This window comes from Eschscholzia californica, unplaced genomic scaffold, assembly GCF_041429995.1.
Source record: "Eschscholzia californica isolate CP2 unplaced genomic scaffold, dmEscCali1.0.p SCAF_6, whole genome shotgun sequence".
In the NCBI taxonomy this organism is placed as follows: Eukaryota; Viridiplantae; Streptophyta; class Magnoliopsida; order Ranunculales; family Papaveraceae; genus Eschscholzia; species Eschscholzia californica.
This window is the reverse complement of record NW_028238483.1, coordinates 24,639,425-24,647,832: the sequence shown is the minus strand read 5'-3', so window position 1 is coordinate 24,647,832 and position 8,408 is coordinate 24,639,425.

Here is an 8,408-nt window from a genome sequence, read left to right as displayed (position 1 = left end):
AGAAATTTGAGATAAAAATGACTATGTTTATTAAATTCTTTCAAATTTCATGTTTATAAGAAATTTGAGATAAAAATGATTATGTAACTAGAAATGGCATATTACTTTTGTAGTTTATGAACAAATACTATATGCTAAAATTCTTTTTAGGTATTCCTTGACTTAACCCTAACTTTTCAATTTCATTTTCTTTTACTTTACTTATTTTACAAATATTTACTACGTGCCCGAGTGATCCATGATGAGTATCATGGACAGGTGAGTTTACGTTGTAAGTTGTAACCTGAAGTATTGATGCATAAACCCTGAGTCACTGCTAGATTATTTAGATAACATAGAAAAGACATTACAAAATTAATAGAGAATGGAGATTAGAGATCTTCTAATTAAATTTAGTAGGTATTTGTATAATTGACATATATGAAAATAGACGTTCCTATATTTTCCACCAAGAAGCTTATGATTTATTAGGGTTATACATATGGATCGGCCACCCGATCCATATAACCCAGTCGACCAACCCAGTCGGCCAAGAGAGAGACCGGTCCCACCGCTCTCTATATTCCAGAAGACTTCGTATTTAATTTAGATAAACATCATATACTTGTAATCTTTATCCTAGATTTACCCTAATTGTATCTCTTTAAGTCTATAAATACCTGTAACCCTCATTGTTGTGAATATACAAGAGAAATATTAATCTCTACCTCTCTCTCTTCTTTACTAGTGTGAAATATATTTCTATCATTCGATTACTCGAATTATCTGAACGATAATTCTCACTTGGTATAAGAGCCACTCGTTTTTTTTAACGATTTCGATCTTTCTCTTTAATCATTATGTCTGCACCTACTGAATCTGGTTTGGATTATAATCCAACCACTCCTCCTCACTCTTCTGCAATCTATGATATTCATCATAGTGACTCTCCTACTACTATATTGATTACACCTCTTCTTTCCGGAGATAACTATGCCTCCTGGTCAAGAGGGATGAAGATGGCTTTAAGAGCCAAAGATAAGTTCGGGTTTGTCGATGGTTCAATCTCTAAACCGACAACCCCAGTTGATTTACATGCATGGGAGAGATGTAATGATCTCGTATCAAGTTGGTTAGTCAACTCAGTTTCTCCTGATCTTCGTCAATCCATCTTATATGATGAATCTGCTGCTGAAATTTGGACAAATCTTTATGATAGATTCCATCAAACGAATGCACCAAAATTTTTTCAACTCAGACGTGCAATATCTTCAATGAAACAAGACGGATTAGACGTCTCTACTTACTTCACTAATCTTAAGTCTCACCAAGATGAGCTTCAATCTCTTCTTGCTATCGAACCATGTCAATGTGGTCACGGTAAAGCTTTAATTGATCGATCTAATCAAGATCGGGCTATGGAGTTTCTTCAAGGACTCCATGATCGGTTTGCTCCTATCCGAAGTCAGATACTTCTTATGGATCCCTTCCCGTCTGTTCTTAAAATTCACAGTATGGTTAAACAGGAGGAGATCCAACAAAATCTCACCCACTCGGATATGATCACCACCGAAGCCGCCACTTTAGCCGCCGGGCAGTCGTCGGGTGGACGTGATAGGACCGACCAGCAAGACCGTCAACGACCTAAACGGGCTCGGCCCTACTGCGAACATTGCCACCAACATGGGCACGTGAAGGATACATGCTATAAATTGCATGGCTATCCTCCACGTACCCGACAGACCCAGCCCGCCGGCTCTGTCTTGACCGGTTCGGTCTCTGACCCGACACAGCTAGGGGTGCCTTCAGCCACCACGATGACCCAAGATCAATACCATCACTTGGTTCGGTTATTTGAAAATAACCAAGCTGCTGCAAGAACCCTCCATATAGGCACCGATCCAACGGTCAATTTCACGGGTAAGTCCTCTTATATTCTTCCATGGATAATCGATTCGGGAGCCGCGAAAAATATATGCGCCTCCCTTTCTTCTTTTTCGTCTTTTACAAAAGCACCATCAAATTATTACGTCCGTTTACCGGATGGTTCACGTTCACAAGTTATTCATATTGGTTCCGTTCCACTTTCTAAAGATTTTGATCTTCTTAATGTCTTACATATACCGACTTTTAAGTTTAATCTTATTTCGGTTTTCGAAACCACTAAATCTCTTGATTGTGGTGTTTATTTTAACAAATCATCTTGTGTCTTTCAGGACCAAATAACGATAAGGACGATTGGACTTGGTGATCTTCATGACGGTCTCTATCACTTTCGCACGGAACCTAGGATTTTTTCTTCTTTTCTTTCTAGTAGTTCTAGTAGTTTTGATTTATGGCATTGGCGACTTGGCCACCCGTCTTTAGAACGTTTGTCTTTTATTTCTTCTAAATATCCATGTATTAAGAATGGTTTATTGAATAAAGTTCTGTGTGATATATGTCCTCTCTCTAAACAACCACGTCTTTCTTTTCCTTCTAATACATCTAAATCTTCTCGTATATTTGAATTATTACACGCCGATATATGGGGACCATTCAATATACCATCAACATCCGGTTGTCGCTATTTTCTCACATTAGTAGACGATTTTTCACGGTGTACTTGGATTTATCTTATGCATTCCAAATTGGAAACTTTCAAAGTTCTTTCTAAATTTGTAAATTACACCATTACTCAATTCCAATCTAATATTTCAAATATGCGTTCCGGTAATAACAATCTCCTATTTCCGTCTTTACAAACGTTACGATCCGATAACGGCTCCGAATTTCTTTCCGGTGAAATTCAAAATTTTTTTCATAATAAGGGTATCATTCATCAAAGAAGTTGTGTATACACCCCTCAACAAAACGGGGTGGTAGAACGAAAACATCGTCACATCCTTGATGTGGCTAGGGCACTCCGCTTTCAAGCCAATCTCCCACTCAAATTTTGGGGAGAATGTGTTCTAACAGCGGTATATTTGATCAATAAAATTCCAACACCCGTCCTTCGAGGAAAATCACCCCATGAGATACTCATGGGCTCCCCCTTCTCTTGACAACCTTCGGGTTTTTGGTTGTCTATGTTTCGCTCACAATACGCAAAAACGTAATAAAATGGATGCCCGCGCTACTCCCGGCATATTCATTGGTTATCCTTACGCTCAAAAAGGTTACCGTATCTATGACCTCAATTCTCACAAAATATACACATCTCGTCATGTTACTTTTCAAGAGAATCGATTCCCATTCGAGAATCTTGATGACCAACCCTCTCGGCCATCACGACCGTTTTTATCAATTTTGGATAACGGGACATTCACCTTTCCGCCTTCCGCCGTTTCTGATCTACAGGCACCCACGGTTCAGCCGAACACGGGCCTCTATAGGCACCCCAACAGTCGAATTCAGCCGGGTTCCTCTCTATCGGCAACCGGGTCGGACTCCATATCTCCAACTTCGAGTCCACCTGTTGCTCCTTCTTTACAGGCACCCCCGTCCTCGGGTTCGCCTTCCACATCCCCTGACCACACTTTGGTTCGTCCTCTGCAGGCACCCTCTCTTGGTCAGGGATCTTCTCGGCCACTTCCGGCACTTCCCTCTACGGGCACGCATACAGAAGCCCAGTGATGGGTCATGAAAATGTCCCATCTAAGTCGTTTAATTTAGTCGAGTTAGTTCGTTTCGGGTCTTTATTATAATAAAATGGTTGATTTTCTTGATTAGGTGTGTTTTGTGGAGTTAGGTGTAAAAAATGGTTAAAAACGAGGAAAAGATGCATAAAGAGTATTTTGGTCATTTGGAGTGAAGGACATTCTGGTAATTTGGCCAAGGTCAGTGCGTGGTTGGAAAGTAGAGGTCGAGACGAGTCCGTAGGAGAAAACGGAAGTCAAATCGGAGTCCGGACGAAGGAATAACCCAAGGTCAAAGTTCAGTCAAAAGAGTTGACTAGTGGGACACCTCTGGGCATAGTTCTGGCGCGCGGTATAGAAGAAGACACGTGGCGCGCTTTGGAGGCTGGAATACGCGATTCCCGTGTTAGCGCTCAGCAGCGAAGTGACCCTTATAAGCTTGATTCAGTGTAGCGCGTCGCAGCTTGATCCAGTAGTCCCGCTCCCACGTTCTAATCTGGACCGTAGCCTTCCGCGTGTCCTAGATCGGACGGTTCCTGTGCATCCCGTGTTTTATTCCATCCCGTGTAGCCCGTCGCAACTTAGAATCCGTAGCCCCTTCCCACATTTTAATCGTGACCGCTTGCTTCCGCGTTATGAAGATCTAACGGCTGAGGTGTGTCCCGTGTTTTTATACAATTCCCGTGTCACCCGAAGCGGTTTATTAAGATAGTCCCGGACGCGTGGCAGCTTCCCGTCACTCCAGATCCGCGTGTCTTCTAATCCGACGGCTCCTGTGCGCGCCACAGTTTAAAATCATACACCCGGGAGTACCTAAGCATCCGAAACCCATTATAAACCCTAGCCACCGACCAGATTGTCCTTTAAACCCCCATTTTTCCCAAAGTAACCCTTTCTTTTATCTTTTTTACCACTTTAACCCAACCAAAACCCTAACCCTATAAATAAATCCTTTTCTCCTCCATTAGAACCTAGACTTGCAAACCCTCTCAATGGCTTCCTTATCTAATTTCTAAGCCACTTCTCTTTCTATCTTCTAACCCTAATCCCCCATTCTTTTCTTCTACTTTCTCTACCACCTTCATCTATTCTCTACATTTTCTTTCTACTTCTAACCTTCTAATTTCTCCATACTCCTTCTTTAATACTTCCTCTTACCTAATCTTTCTTCTCTAAATCCATTTCTTTTCCATTCTTTTTCCATCTTCTTCTCTACCATTACTTTTCTTCCATTAATAGTCTTCTTCTTCTTCCTTCCATATTCTTCTATCATCTTTACCCTCTTCATCTCTTCTTTCCAACTTTCTAGATCTAATTTCTTCTTTCCCTTTCTTTTTCTTATTTGAGTGGCAATAAAATAGCTATTACTTGGATTTCTTGGAGTAACATTCTTGAGCATAAATGGAGCAAATCTTGGACAAATTGGAGATACATGGGGATATGGAATTTGAACATTCTTGGTGATTTCTTTCCATTAATTTCTTAGTATTTTCATTTATTTTACAATGTCAATGAATGTTATTCTAGATTCCATGTATAGTTAATTTAGCAATCTAAGGTTGTGAATGAAACCCATTTTGGATCTTTATAATACTTGTTCTTGATTAATTAAATCCTTTGATGTGCTTCAATGCCTATTGATTGTCATTTCATGTTGATTCTATAACCTTATTATCATTCATGTATTATAATTAGATATTTCATGCTTTTATTGATTTATTAGATGAGATATGCCTTTTAGATCTTGAATGATAGTGTAGGAAATTAGTTTTATATGGTAGTCAATCATACATTCTTAATTATAAAATTATTTTATCTAGAATATCATCCGGAATCCAAATAGTTCATTATATTGGATCCCGAGTAAATACAAAAGAGATTTAAGTAATTAAGTGCTTGTTTTATAAAGTGAAATTATGTGGTGGATTTTATAACCTTAGATATCTTCTCACCTCTCACTTAGATAGTTTAGTTAGTTTTATTTGTTTTCTTACTTCTACCAATCAATCATTAAACTTATGAGTGGGGTGTGTGTGTTAGTTTAAGTTAGCTATTGACATTTTAATTATTGGGTTAAACCCGCAATCAATATCCGAAGTTACCTACCTATCTCTTGGGACGATACTCGATCTTATTATAAATACTATAACTTGACCCCGTATACTTGCGGGAATAGACCCATTTTTAGGCCTATCACCCAGTCCCTATCGGCACCTCCCTCATCGGGTGCTCTCCCACAGGCTGCTGATCTCACCGACCAGCAGCCCGAAACCGTCCCGCCTTCTTCGACAGAAATGTCCTCATCGATCTCTACGGGCGCTCCTCCTCCTAATCAACGTCCGACACGTGATCGACGGCCTCCACCTCATCTGGCAGATTACGATTGTAACAATATCTCACTGCCTTACTCTAAAATCTCGATCAAATACTCCTTATCCCCTCACGGATTATCTCTCGGTCGCACCCTTTTCTAAAGACCACAAGATTTTCCTTACATCGGTCCTTTCACATGAAGAACCCACTTCCTTCAAGGAAGCTATGACTTCCCCCCATTGGAGGGAGGCAATGTCCACAAAAATCAAGGCCCTTGAATCAAACAATACTTGGACCTTGACTCCTCTTCCAGCTGGGAAGAAACCCATTGGGTGCAAATGGGTTTACAAAATAAAATTCAACGCTAATGGTTCAATCGAGCGTTACAAAGCACGACTCGTTGCCAAAGGCTATACTCAGGTCGAAGGCCTTGACTACACTGATACCTTTGCCCCCGTGGCAAAATTAGTAACAGTCAGGGTTCTCCTGTCCATTGCAGCAGTCAAAGGCTGGTCTCTCCACCAGTTGGATGTTAACAACGCCTTTCTCCAAGGAGATTTGGACGAAGAAGTTTTTATGAAGTTACCACCTGGCTTTTCACCTAAGGGGGAGACACGTGTCTGCCGCCTTCAAAAATCTCTTTATGGCCTCAAACAGGCCTCTCGCCAGTGGTTTTCTAAGTTTTCCTCTGTACTACTAAAACGAGGTTTCGTACAATCCCTCTCCGATTACTCTCTTTTCACATATCGCAGAGGTTCCACATCAATATATGTCTTGGTTTATGTTGATGACATCATAACCACAGGGAATAACAATTCAGCCATATCCTCCCTCAAATCCTTCCTTAGCTCGGCCTTCTCCCTCAAAGACCTTGGACGTCTTCAATACTTCTTGGGTATTGAGGTATCCAGATCTTCTAAAGGCATATTTTTATGTCAACGCAAGTATATTGTTGACATTCTCAAAGACTCGGGACTCACCGCTTCTAAAGTTTCCCCTTTTCCTATGGATCAAAAATCAAAACTATCAGCAACAGATGGTCAACCCCTAGAGGATCCCTCAGTTTACCGTCGCCTTATAGGCCGCCTTATTTATCTCACTGTGACTCGTCCGGACATCACTTTCGCGGTCAACAGTCTTAGTCAATTCATGCAAGATCCTCGTTCCTCACATATGGACGCTGCACACCGAGTCTTGCGATATCTCAAAGGTTCTATTGGAAAAGGAATCTTACTCTCTTCTTCTAGCCGTCTTCTGGTTTCTGTGATTCAGACTGGGCTGGCTGTCCCACAACCAGAAGATCCACCACTGGTTATATCACAATGCTTGGGTCCAGCCCACTTTCTTGGAAGTCCAAGAAACAACACACCATCGCTCGATCTTCCGCGGAAGCTGAATATCGAGCCATGGCCACTCTCACTTGTGAGCTTCAATGGCTCAAATCTCTTCTCTCCGATCTGGGGATTGATCATTCATCCCCCATGCCGGTCCACTGTGACAATCGTGCGGCTATTCACATTGCCGAGAATCCAGTTTTTCACGAACGAACCAAACACATAGAGATCGACTGCCATCTGGTTCGTGAGAAGATTAAAAACAACTTGATTGCTCCAACATTTACTCCCTCCTCGGAACAACTCGCTGACATTCTTACGAAGCCACTAGGTGCAGAAGCTTTCAAATCCATTATTGGCAAGTTGGGCATCATTGACATTCCTGCTCCAACTTGAGGGGGAGTATTAGGGTTATACATATGGATTGGCCACCCGATCCATATAACCCGGTCGACCAACCCGGTCGGCCAAGAGAGAGACCGGTCCCACCGGTCTCTGTATTCCAGAAGACTCCGTATTTAATTTAGATAAACATCATATACTTGTAATCTTTATCCTAGATTTACCCTAATTGTATCTCTTTAAGTCTATAAATACCTGTAACCCTTATTGTTGTGAATATACAAGAGAAATATTAATCTCTACCTCTCTCTCTTCTTTACTAGTGTGAAATATATTTCTATCATTCGATTACTCGAATTATCTGAACGATAATTCTCACATGATTGCATCGATATCAATAATGGAGTGACATATTCTATTAAGCACACTCCAAAAAAAATTCAAATTAAGTGGCGAATTTCTAATCTTTTTAAGTTAGTGTAAAGTCCACCACAAGGATAGTAAAGGAAGGGATAAGCAATGAAGATAGAGCATCCAAGTATATAATAATAAGTCAGCCAAAGCTTAATAATAAAAAGAAAGTACATGATTCCAAAAGCAAATGTTGGACAATAGCATAATTGGATTCACTAAAAAGGCTTGAGGAACTTTGTTTGGTTTCAATTATGGAAGATGAGGAACATATATCATCTCTAAATTGGATTTTTAAATCCAAGTGCGTATATCATAACTACTTTCATTTGTATAAGTTTCATGACAGCTAGTGAGACTGTCTATTTTTAAGTTCCTGACTTTAAAACGTGTCATTAGAAAATGGTGTTTA